Genomic DNA, 13,446 nt, shown 5'->3' on the forward strand with positions numbered 1-13,446 from the left:
TCTATGCAATGCATATTGAATGATCTTGGTGGCCTTCACTGTCCCTCTGGCAAAGCAGACTATTGCTCCTTCTTTCCCTAAACTCAGCTGTTGCTTTAAGAGCTTCTTTCTCCGTGACAGAGACAGGGCCACTAGCCAGGCTGGCGAGCTTGCCCGCCTCTTGAGAAGGCCCGCCCCTTGCGAAGCTCGCGAGCCCGGGAAGCCAGGCTGGGTGTTGCGCACAGTAGCAGCACCAAAGTCAGGCTTCTCTGATGCTCCTGGGACAGCTGAGGCTAACAGCTGCTGAGGTGATGACAGGAGGACCTTCAGCCAGCAATCTCCTAGGTCGATAACCCAGGAAAAGGAATCCTAACCAGATATGAAGAACGCATTCAGTTTGTGACACCATTGCAGCTGGAAATGGCAAAGGTGAATGGACTGTCAGACCAGACTTCCATCCTGTCCAGCCTGTCGTTCTTGCCTTCCTTTCAGTCCTTTCACAATGTTATTCTCCGTTTGGACTGTGCTGGAAAGACAACAGTGTTACACAGGCTGCAGTTCAAGGACTTTGTAAATACCATACCTACCAAAGGACTTGACACTGAGAAAAGTAAGGTAACCTTGGGCAATTCCAAAACAGTCACTTTTCACTTCTGGGATGTAGCTGGGCATGAGAAAGTAAGACCACTGTGGAAGTCCTAACCCGATGCACATATAGCATTGTGTTTGTGGTGAACTGTGTTGATGTTGAGAGAACAGAAGAAGCCATATCTGAACTTCATAATATAACTAGAATATCAGAAAATCAGGGACTTCCTGTGCTTATAGTTGCTAACAAACAGGATCTCTCTCTCTCTCTCTCTCTCTCTCTCTCTCTCTCTCTCTCTCTCTCTCTCTCCCCTCCCCTTCCCTTCCCTCCCCCTCTCTCTCCCTCTCTCTCTGATATTTGTTAGCAATGGTGAACTGAGCTCATCTGCTCCTTGGCATTTGCAGCCCACCTGTGCAATCCTAGGAGATGGGCTGAAGGGAGGACTTGAGAAACTACATGATGTGATAATTTAAAAGAAGAAAGATGTTGCTGCAACAGAAAAAGAAGAGACCAATGGCAGTACCTTTTATATCAGCGTGGAATAAGTTTTCCTTGGTCTGACTTTTGACAAGCTGAAGAGTGTCTACAGCCTGGTTTGCCTGTCTGCCTTCACAGATGCTATTAAAGCTTTGTTTTATTGAACAGACAGATACCCAGCTCTGTTGCCTTGTGGAAGATGAGTAAATGCAATGCTTATTAAAGTGGTTTCTTCTCCCTGACACACAAATCTTTTGGTACTACCATTTTGGAAAGCCAAAAAAGGGCTGGTAATTGACCAGAAAACAGGTTTGTGGACATTTGACCTGAAGTTAGTGAAATCAAACTTTGAAGAGCAGCGGAGAGGAAAACAAACAAACAACTTCCTTCTCTGTGAAGCAAGGGATGCTTTACTAACTGAATTTTTTTCTGCTTTCAGGACATCTCCCCATTCAGGCTGAGACTTCTTTGGGTCTCCTCCAGTCCTAGGCTTTGGGAGACTGCAGCCATTGTGGTCACCACAGGAGTGTTGGGAGGTGCAGCTCTCTGGCTGTGTTGGGTAGGTAGCCTTCTTAGCTTTTCTTTCACAACTATGGGAGAAACAGGAAAGGAACAGCAGCAGCTGGGGACAGTGAGTAATGGTGCTGAAGGGTTTGTGGGGTGAAAAAGTTGTTCATGGTTTGCAATATTGATATTTCTTCCACATTTACAGGGAAGGATTGGAAATGTAAGATCACCCCATGATCAGGAACCACTGGGGCTCCAAGAAGAGGATCCAAGCCAAGGGCACAGCAGCCCTCCTGATGAACAGAGACTATATCATCCACCCAGGTTCTCCAGCAGCACTGGACAAAAGCATCAGAGGCTGCTGGGGTGACTGCAAATCTCTGTCCTGGGTGATCAAGCAGGGGTGGGGCAAGCATTCTCAGGGGACCACAGGCCCCAGTTTCCTTCCTGGGCCATGGGTAGATCAGATGGCCTTCATGTACTTGAGGGACAGATGCAGGAAACTTTCTTTTTCAGGAGTGGGGGTAGGGGTCAGGGTGGGGGTGGGACTTAGGGATGAGGATGGGTTGGGTTTGGTGCTCAAAACAGGGTTTTCCTCCTCTGGATGTCCTGGAATTCTATGTGTAGAATTCAAACCTCAAACTCAAAAAGCAATCTGCCTGTGCATCCTGAGTTTCTGGATTAAAAATTGTGTGCTACCCTGCCTGGCTAGGGACACTCATTTTCATCGGGGACATGGTCATTATCCTCTACAACATGTCCAGAAAATACTGAATAAATTCTTAAAACACCTGAAGGTGCTAGCAGTTCTGGGGTTTTTGGCAATTCAACAATAAGAGGAAATAGAAGAGATGGCAAAGGCAGGACAGGAGGGCAGAAAATAGAAGGCAGAGTGGAGGGGAGCAGAGTGGAGGGGAGCAGATTGGGGAGAGCAGGATGGATGAGTCAGCCTCAAACCTTTTGTCTTTTTTCTAGGCTGACACTTGTACTTTCCACTTTCTATTAGGCCTCTGAGCTCTGAAGAATACAAAGTTAGGGTCCTCAGTCCTCCTCTCTTTCTCAGTGCCCCTCTCCCTCCCTCTGTTTTACCAAGTTCCTAGAACTGCTCTCTCTAGCCTGGAAATCCCCCAAATCCTCAGAGATCCTGAAGCTTTGTGCTGCCTGTGATCACAGCAGAAACAGCTAGCTGCTTTGCAGTGAAAAAGGGACACAGGAAAAATCACTTGTGATGCCTTCAGTTTTAGCAGAAGCAAAGCATTTATCCACTCATCTCTCCAGACTGACTTCCATGCACCACAGTACTCCTGACAGTCAGTCCAGATGAGTGGAGTGAGTGCCTGAGGGATGAGGTGGGTGTAGTCAAACATCCTGGCCAGGGACACTCTCTTTGTGGTCACTATGGTCAGAATCTGACAGCTGGAGCCAAAGCTGGAGGTCAGGGCAGAGGTCTGAGCTCCTCCAAGGGATGCAAGAAGGTTTCTCTCATTGACACAGAGTCTCTGCTGCGAGTTCAGGCCAGGGTGAGTGAGGATGATTAGTAAACCCTTAGGAGAGAGGCTCAGTTGAACCACATAGCAGGGTGGGGTTGGGGCTACCTTTTCCTTCAACCTTCTGTCTGTCCTGGTTCCAGATGGGGAAAGGTGAGCCAAATCAGCACGGACAGGTCAGTCCCTGTCCCCTGAGAAACCGCTGTTCTGCCACTGCTGCATGGGCAAAGCCACACAACTCTTAAGGAACTTAGAAAATAAAATAAAACAAAACAGGGTTTTAACATCAAGATACTGACCCTAGAGTTCAAAACTCACCTAATATTGGCACAGTCTAAAAAATTCTTGATCTTGTTCAGTAGTGGGTTAAGGTAACTGTAACTAGCAATTTGTTTCCATCAGACTCCTGCATACAGAACAAGCACATGGAAGCTTTGTAAATGAAGCCACCATCTTTTTGACAAATTAAAAGAGAAAGAGAGGAAGACCCTCTGCTGCCTGCTGCCTGTGGGCTGACCAAGTCAGCTGTAATCTGGGCTCATATCCAGGGCTTGAAGTCTTTCAAACCAAACACCTACTCCATTTCCTGCCTGCAGCCTGCAGAGCAGCTCCAAGGGGCCTGAGAGACCCGTGGTGGCTCTGAGGCAGTGGCAGCAGAGGAGTCTGTAGAGCCCTGGATATGCTAGAGACGGGCAGGTCCATGGAAAGACTCTTTGAAAAAGTGAACTCACGAAATTGGAAGTAAAGATGACTGAACAGAGCTGGGTGCCCAGGAGAAAATGATAAAAATAAGGACAATCTAAGATGCTGTGGTCCATGCGGACCCAGAAACTCTCATGGAAGCCCAGAATGCTTGCTGCTGACTAAAGGACTGGCTGTAGTAGCCAAGCAAGGGTCCTCTGGTTCACGTGGAAAGTCTTCTCTTTATTCTGGTTCTTTGTCTCCGGCTCCCAATAGTCCGGGCCCCTCCTGCTCCACCCTGGACAAACAGGGCTCCACCCCCGAATTCTCGGCGTTGCTGTCTCAGTGCAGGGACTGCTTTTCCTTCACGTAGATGACTTCCGTGAACTGGGGCTCCCTGAGGCCTGTAGGAACGCAAAGATGAGAGAATATCATGGCGAGTGCGAGCCAGGGGAGGGCATGCTGTGAGACCCCGACTGCCTCCGGATACTCCGGGGCAGAGTTCCAGAGGAAAGCTGAGTAAAGCTCCAGAGGAAAGTTGGACCCGGGACTCGGGACACCGGTTCAGAAGTGGGCAGAGGGTCCAGTTGTTGACAAATTTACGCGGATTCCCCTTTTCTGTCCCTGCCACTGTTTCTCCCCGAAGAGGCCATTTCTCTCAGACCCCCCACTCACCATCACGGGTCTGTGCCATTGCCAGGCTAAGACAGCAGCCAGCGCCAGGAGCCACGCGCGGGGCGCCACCTCCTGTCAGTGTAAGACTCCAGCCCAGGGCAAAGTTCTGTTCATATTAGGAAAGAGACTTCCAAACTCAACCTAATGAAGACAAAGCCTCCCAGGCATTCCATAGCGTAACTTACTCTTGATAACTCCTCCAGCTCTGTCTGGGGGCTACTTTCCTAGGCTACTCTGGATGCTGTCAAGTTGGAGATCAATTCTGACCATCACAAAGTACTTTAACATTGACCTGAGCGAATTATTTCTTCAATCCTGCTGTTTTTTTCTGAAGTTCAACTTCTGTTTTTCCTTTTGACTAGACTGCTTGTCCCTGCTGAGCATGTCTCACTATCAACTCTCCCACCTCTACCTGCTTTCCTGGGGAGCCTGTTCACTCTCTATAGATCTCAAATCTTTGGGTGGTTTTTGTTTGTTTGTTGGTTGGTTGGTTAGTTTTTTCCTATCCTCAGCTTTGTAGAAAACTCTTTCAATCACCTCAAAACATACTAGTTTAACTGGGGTAATTGTGGTAGAAATAGGCAATGTTCATAGTTTGCAATATTGATATTTCTTCCTCATTTAAGGGAAGGATTGGAAACCCGAGATTACCACATGAGCAGAAACCACTGGGGCTCCAAGAAGAGATCCAACCCAAGGGCACAGCAGCCCTCCTGATGAACAGAGACTACATCATCCACCCAGGTTCTCCAGCAGCACTGGACAAAAGCATCAGAGGCTGCTGGGGTGACTGCAAATCTCTGTCCTGGGTGATCAAGCAGGGGTGGGGCAGGAATTCTCAGGGACCACAGGCCCCAGTTTCCTTCCTGGGCCATGGGTAGATCAGATGGCCCTCATGTACTTGAGGGACAGATGCAGGAAAGTTTCTTTTTCAGGGGTGGGGTTAGGGTTGAGGGTGGGAGTGGGACTTAGGGGTGAGGATGGGGTGGGGGAAGTGCTCAAAACAGGGTTTTCCTCCCTCTGGCTGTGCTGGAACTTCTTGTGTAGCTCAATCTCAGAAAGCTGCCTGCCTGTGCATCCTGAGTGCCTGGATTAAAACTGTGTGCTACTGTGCCTGGCTAGGGAACACTCATTTTCATCAGGGACATAGTCATTGTCCTCTACTGCATGTCCAGAAAATACTGAATAAATTTTTAAAACATCTCAAGGTGCTGGTAGTTCTGTATTTTATTTATTTATTTATTTATTTATTTATTTATTTATTTATTTATTTTTAGGAATTTGACAATAAGAGGAAATAGAAGAGAGGCCAAAGGGAGAACTGGAGGGCAGAGAGTAGAAGGCAGAGTAGAGGGGGCAGAGTGGAGGGGATCAGAGTGGAGGGGAGCATAGAGGAGAGAAGCACAGTGGAGGGCAGGAGAGTGGAGAGAACCAGAGGGGAGGGGAGCAGAGTGGATGAGTCAGCCTCAAACCTTTTGTCCTTTTCCTAGGCTGATACTTCCACTTTCCTCTTATATTCTTGCTTTGAGCTCTGAAGGACACAAAGTTAGGGTTCTCAGTCCCCCTCCTCTCTCTTTCCGTGTGCCTTTCCCCCTCCTGTGTTTACCAAGCTCTCACTAGCCTGGAAATCCTCCAAATCCTCAGAGATCCTGAAGCTTTGCTCTGCCTCGGATCACAGCAGAAACAGCCAGCTGCATTGCAGGGAATGCAGTAAACATCACTGTGATGGCTCCAGTTTAATCGGGGAATCCTTTCCCCTCCCCAGACTGATTTCCATGCCCCTCAGCACTCCTGACAGTCAGTATGCTTGGAAAGAGTGGGTGGGTGAGGGATGAGGAGGGTGTGCTCACACCTCCTAGCCAGGGACACTGTGCTCACTATGGTCAGAAAATGACAGGTGGAGCAAAAGCTGGTGGATTTTGTCTGCTTGTTTGTTTGTGTTGTTGTTTTTGTTGTTGGTGGTGCTGGTGTGTGAAATTACATTGTGATGATGGGGAGTCAGGGTGAGTGCATGTATTCCACCATGCGTTTGTGACAGCTTCAGAACGAATTCCAAGAGACAGGCTTCTTCCTTCCTGTAAATCCCTGTGTTCAAACTCTGGTCTCGCTGCTGCCTGCCGCCTGCGGATTGTCCAACTGGGCTGTAATCTGGGCTCAACCCTTCAAGTCCATGAAATGAGTTCAGAAGGGGGCTGGTGGACGCATTTATGAAGCATTTACGCGGATTCCCTGTTTCTGCCCTAAACCCCCTCCTCCCAGAAGAGGCTGATTCCCTCCCGACCCTTCAGTCACCAGCGTGGGTCTGTGTAGGGTACCAGGGCAGCTGCCAGCAGCAGGAGCAACACTCGGGTTTATCTATACAAAACTGGGTTTATATATACAAAACTCCAATGATAACTTAGTTAAAGTCTTTAACTCTCCATGAAACTATGGAGCTATTGACAGATTATGGACATCTAGTCTTATTTGTTTGTTTGTTTATTTTACATATATAGCAAGTACACTGTTGCTGTCTTCAGACACACCAGAAGAGGGCATTGGATCCCATTACAGATGGCTGTGAGCCACCATGTGGTTGCTGGGAACTGAATTTAGGACCTTTGGAAGGACAGTCAGTGCTCTTAACCGCTGAACCATCTTTCCAACCCTAGTCTTTGTTTGTTTGTTTGTTTTTAAAGTGGCTTCAGAGTGCCTACTTTTTTGATTTTTTAAAAAGATTTACTTATTTATTCATTTATTTATTTATTTAATTTATATGAGTACACTGTAGCTGTCTTCAGACACACCAGAAGAGGGCATCAGATCCCATTATAGATGGCTGTGAGCCACCATGTGGTTGCTGGGAATTGAACTCAGGACCTCTGGGAGAGCATTAAGTGCTCTTAACCACTGAGCCATCTTTCCAGGATGTCTAGTTTTAATGGGAACATAGGTAAACATTCTCTGTTGTAAACGTCTTATTTGATTTATGTTTTGAATTTATATTCAAACTTTTAGTGAACTTTTAGTGAACTTTTGTTTAAAACAAGGTGAGGGGGGATACTTGGAAAAACCGTGGAATCTATTCCCCTAGAAAAATACAAAAAACTAGGAACGATTGCACTGCACGACATTATTCCATCAGAGCAGGAGGAGAGAGCAAGACTGGGAGGAGGGAGGAGGACAGCAGAGTAGAATAACTTAGAAATTAAGAGGTTTTTGTGTGCGCGTGTGTGGGGGGGGACAGGGGAGAATTTCTGGAGAGAGAATATGTGTAGAAGTTTTAGAGAAGAAGAACTTAGAAATAAAGATTAAGATAACCTTTCTAAGTGTCCCTTTTTCTTCCTTCCTCTTTCACTCACATTCTGAGCTGCTAAATTAGTGCCAAGATTAGAACAAAGGCTACTTAATCTCGAGCTGTTTTATGACTTGGTGCTAAACACCTGGGACTTGTGGTTTCTGGCTTCAGAGGAACTCAGAGAGGCGTGTCAGCTACCGCTGCTAAACACCTTAGACTTAAGACAGGTAAACAAACGTTTTAATATTAAAAAGCAACCCTAATTATCTCTCTAGACCAAGTCTTGTCCCCACCACTGCCTCCGCAGCGCCCTCCCTCCCCCACCTCTACTCCCGACCCCGATCCCTAAAGCACGAACAGGAACGTTTGGAGCTGGACTCCAGCATCTGGTATTGAAAATGATGTGAAGATGGAGTATGTAACATTGGAAAATTTAAAATACAGTGCTCACAACAAACAAACATACACGCAAACAAACCCTAGGCTAAGAGAGAGGTGGCTCGCGGTTAAGAACACTTGCAGTGGACCAGGATTCGGTTTCAATTCCCACATCCAGTGGCTCACAATTGTCTATAGCTCCAGTTTTAGGAAGTGGGGTAGCCTCTTCTGGCCTCCCTGGGTACATGTGGTCACACTGTGCACATACACTCAATCGGGCACACACACTACACACAAATACAATCTGAGTGTGCAGGGCAGTGGTGGCACACACCTTTAATCCTAGCACTTTGGAATCAGAGACAGGCAGATTTTTGAGTTCAAGGCCAGCCTGGTCTACAGAGTGAGGTGAGTTCCAAAACAACCAGGGCTACTCAGAGAAACCCTGTCTTGAAAAACCAAAAAACAAAAACAAAAACAAAAACAAAAACAAAAACAAACCAACCAACCAAACAAACAAACAAAAAACCAAACCAACTAACAACAGCAGCAACAACAACAAAAAACCCAAACCAACCCCCCCCCCAAAAGGCAGTGTAACCGTTAAGTCTTGAGTACTATGACATTTCTGTTGAAGGTTAGATTAGAAGGTTCTGCCCTAACAAACATTAACCCCTTGATGAGTTCATAATATGACAGCATTGTTGAGAGTTAGGGGATGGTGGGGAGTGGTGTTGTAGAGCCAGGGAACGGCTGAAACCCCCCAAAACAGACAGGGGCCATATTTGAGCTGCCTCAGCCCCTCAGTGCACCACAGTCACGAAGGATGGTTTTGGTGATGAGGCGCCCCAATCATCTACTGGGGCAAGGCTTTATAGAAAACAATGAGAGAGAGAGAGAGAGAGAGAGAGAGAGAGAGAGAGAGAGAGAGAGAGAGAGAGAGAGAGAGAGAATCTAATTGGAAAGTTGCTATGACTTTTAGCATTGTCATATCATAAACTTAATCTGTTTCCCTCTGCATTGGTGGTCGTTAGGCAGGGGCGAGCTTGTAACCTGGGGGTGTAGGTAATAACCTGGAGACTCTGGTCTTGTTAGGGGTGTAACCTGGAGATGCAGGTCTTGTTGGGGGTTAGCTAGAGACTGGAGTTAGGCTCGGGTTCTGTTAGGCAGTAACTTGGAGACTAAATTAGTTAGAAACTAAGTTAGAAACCTGTTAGTTTGCCTCAGTTCAAACTTAGGTCAGGTTCTCTAAAATGGAGTCTGAACTTAAAAGATTTGGCCTCTCAGTGTCTATTTGGAGGAAGGATGCCTTTGCCCTGGTCTCTTCCTGGACCTTTCTGGCCACCATGACGTGAACTACTCGCTTTGGCCATGACAAACCAAAATCTTTCAAACCTTGGGCCAAAGATAAATAAATTTCTTCCAACCTCAGGAGTTTTGTCACAATGACAAGAAAAGTAAGACATTTATGATTTCTCTTTCTATTTTTTTTTTTAAAAGTTCTGCCTGCATGTATGCCTGTACACCAGAAGGAGGCACCAGACCTCACTATAGAAGGTTGTGGGCCAGCATGTGGTTTCTGGGAATTGAACTCAGGACCTCTAGAAAAGCAATCGATGCTCTTAACCTCTGAGCCATCTCTCCAGCCCAGTGTTTATGTTTTCTAAGCCTGGGTATGTTTTGTAAGAACCCATCATGGTGTCATTTTGTTTTTATTTTATGTGTATATGTGTGTGCATGTGCATCTATGTTGTGTGGTTGTGTGGATACACATCAGGTACAGGTGTGTGTGTGTGTGTGTTTGTGTGTGTGTGTGTGTGTGTGTGTTTAAAGGCTTGTTTATTTATAGAAATGTTGTCTGCATGATCACCTGAATGCCAGTAGGGGGCAGAAGATCCCATTATAGATAATTGTGAGCCACCATGTAGTTGCTGGAAATTGAACTCAGGAGCAGCCAGTGCTCTTAACCACTGGGCTATCTCTCCAGCTCCCTTGTTTTGTATTGTTTTTATTTTTTATTTGTTTAAAACAGGGTCCTAAAGTTGTGTAGGATAGGGGCTGGGCAGCCAGTGAGGTCTAGGGATCCCCCTATCAGGGAATCTACACATCTCTGCCTCCTCAGTGCCAAGAAAACAAGCAAGTCCTATTAAACCTGTTCTAGCCTCTTCTAGCCCCAAAACAGGATTTCTCTGTGTAATAACTTTGTAGACCAGGGTAGCCTTGGACACACAGAGGTCTGTCTGCCTCTGCCTCCTGAGTGCTGAGATTAAAGGTGTATGCCATCATGCCTGGCCACACCTGACTTGTTATCTGTCTGTCTATCTATCTATCTATCTATCTATCTATCTATCTATCTATCTGTTGAGAACTGCACTGCCCCACACTTTGGGGCTACTATGTTGCTGTCCACACCACCCCACACTTTGGGGCTAAGTGCTCTGGTCAAGAGAGAGAGAGAGTGGGGATTAAGGGGAAGAATGGAGACAAGACAGAGGGTCTGATCAAGTCTCATTTATTGAAGGGGAATCTGGGGTATTTATACACTTTTGCCACGTGCCTTGTAGGTGCGTGAATACCACGTGCCTTGCAGGTGTTGATATGACGTAAGCCTTACAGGCATCTATAGCGTGGATAGCACGTGCGCCTTGCAGCTGGGGGCAGTAAACAGCAAAACAAAATATGTGGGATATCAGAGTATGCTTCAGCTGTTGTAGGCTGTTGAAAAACAAGTCTCATGTCAGGGTATATGGCTTGAGATGGCTGCAAAGCTGATAGCCGCTTTCTGCTAAAAGTTGGCTCCCGACAGGTCCCCCTTTTTCAATTTTTTTCAAAAGGGAAGGCTGGGAAAACTTACGGAAACCATGCCTGCCTTAGGTCAGAACAAAGGACCCCAGCCTCACTTAAGATTGCGAGGCCTCCCAGAGTTAGGGGCAAGGGTCTTGAAGTGTTCTCTTACCCGTCATTGACTATCCGGCTTAGCGCGTAAATTAGGGGTAAATCCTCATCAGTCTTGATGACAAAGGTTTCAGAGTCCCCTACTTCCAGCCTGTAATAATGGACCTGTATGGGTTTCATTTGAATAGTGTCTATCTGTTGCTGTACAAAAGCCATCAGTTTGTTGAACAGCATGACCCCGAGAGACAAGAGACTTAATGCCTAAATAGTATAAAAGCAACACTCTTAAGGGTAACACACAAGCCCCCTGTTGGAGAAGTAAAAGGTCTAAGCCTTGTACCCACAAATTTTGAATAGAAAAAATTATATCAATGAAATCCTTGAATTTGCATCAGCTTAGTAACAGTTATACAGATTTCTACCAATAGATTATGGCTGTGTAATCAATTTTAGCTCTTCTTTCCTGTTCCAATAAAACCATTACTTTTTTCTAGAAAGACAGCCTAATATTAACCACCTCAGTCCCTAAGTTCAGGGAATTGGGGCACTGATTCTTCATTAACTTCTTCAAGCTGAATATGGGCGTTGAGATATTAGAAGAGGGATGAGGGGAAGGGTAAATTGATAAGCATCTGATGTCTGTCTTAACTGCATCCAGCTGGAAGTCCAGGGCATCAGTGAACATGCAGGTGATAAGAACATTCATTCACCAAAGCTGTGTATTCTGTAATATACAAATCTCAAAACAAATTTTAGTATCTAGATAATTATTTTGTTTGATTCTCTGGAATCTAGTGTTCTGGAGGCCTACCTCTGTCATGTCTGATCCATATAATTCTGGAAGACATAACTACTACCTTAATGACCTCATCAGAAAACTCATAGAAAAACCTTTTTTCCCAAATCAGCCTTTCCTTAAGCCAGTAACCAGAAAAACCTTTACATTGACCTTTTATCCAGAGGAAAAATATAACTATATAACTCAGAATCACACCCATTTTAAAAGTTAAATCAATTAACATTATCATTCTGCTCAGCTCTCTGCCTAGAGCAACCTTCTATTTATCTATTCATCTGTTTGGCTCTCTTGACTCAGAGCAGCCTGTAATTTACTCCTTCCTTCTTTAAAGCCTTTTTCATCTGTTTCTGCTTACCTATTTCTTGCCCCATTTTCGTTACTATGACCTACTGGTCTCCCTGCAATCACCTTTGTTTCACCTCTGAATTCAGCCAGCTCCATCAGTAGACTGGTTCTCCAGCGCAGGAGCAAGGATGACCGCTTCCAATTCCCTTGATGTCCTTCACTGTATCCCGCTTACTGGAGCTCCACGTCAGGAGCCACAATGTTGAGAACTGCACTACCCCACACTTTGGGGCTATTATGTTGCTGTCCACACCACCTCACACTTTGGGGTTACTATGTTGCTGTCCACACCGCTCCACACTTTGGGGCTAAGTGCTCTGGTCAAGAGAGAGAGAGTGAGGATTAAGGGGAAGAATGGAGACAAGACAGAGGTTCTGATCAATTCTCAAGTCTCGTTTATTGTCTCTCTCTCCTTTATTGTCTCTCTCATTGTCTCCCGTATTCTCTCTATTGAAGGGAAATCTGGGGTATTTATACGCTTTTGCCATGCCTGGTAGGCGCGTGGATACCATGTGCCTTGCAGGTGTTGATATGACATAAGCCTTACAGGCGTCTATAGCATGGATAGCACGTGCACTGTGCGTCTTGCAGGCGTGGATAGCACTTGCGCCTTGCAGCTGGGGGCAGTAAACAGCAAAACAAAATATGTAGGATATCAGAGTGTGCTTCAGCTGTTGTAGGCTGTTGAAAAACAAGTCTCACATCAGGGTATATGGCTTGAGATGGCTGCAAAGCTGATAGCCACTTTCTGCTAAAAGTCGGCTCCCGACATCTATCTATCTATCTATCTATCTATCTATCTATCTATCTATCTATCTATCTTTTAACTGAATTCTGGGGACTAAATTCAGGTCCTTGTGATTACAAGTCTAGCACTTTACTGTCTGAGCTATCTCCCCAGACTTTGCTTTGCACTTTTGAGGTCTGCCCTCACCCCCCACCCCCAGCATAGTTGTAGCCATTTTGTTTCATGCCTGCCAGCTATTTCATATTGTTGCTGTAGTATGCCTGCTAGTCACTGACATAGAAAAATAGCAAAAAAAAAAAAAAAAAAAAAAAAAAAAAAAAAAAAAAAAAAAAAGCTGGTGGATTTTGTCTGCTTGTTTGTTTGTGTTATTGTTGTTGTTGTTGGTGGTGGTGGTTGGTGTGAAATTACATTGTGATGATGGGGAGTCCAGGTGAGTGCATGCATTCCACCATACGTTTGTGTTGAAAGCCCAGTATGTTATCTGTAGTGAGCAGGTTGTAATAAGGTTTAGGGTCCCCATGGGAAGAGGATCGACAGGTCCTCTCCACTCAGGAATCTTATACAGGATTGACTGTGAGATGGTCAGTTCCACGAGCAGGGAGAGAGTAT

General features: G+C 45.8%; 1 pseudogene; it reads left to right on the forward strand.

The window, feature by feature from the left end:
• The first annotated feature begins 359 nt into the window (after nt 1–359).
• LOC117724277 (ADP-ribosylation factor-like protein 4A) lies at nt 360–4,188 on the forward strand (annotated as a pseudogene).
• The last annotated feature ends 9,258 nt before the right edge of the window (nt 4,189–13,446 follow it).

Source organism: Arvicanthis niloticus, chromosome 20 (assembly GCF_011762505.2).
Source record: "Arvicanthis niloticus isolate mArvNil1 chromosome 20, mArvNil1.pat.X, whole genome shotgun sequence".
Lineage (NCBI taxonomy): Eukaryota > Metazoa > Chordata > Mammalia > Rodentia > Muridae > Arvicanthis > Arvicanthis niloticus.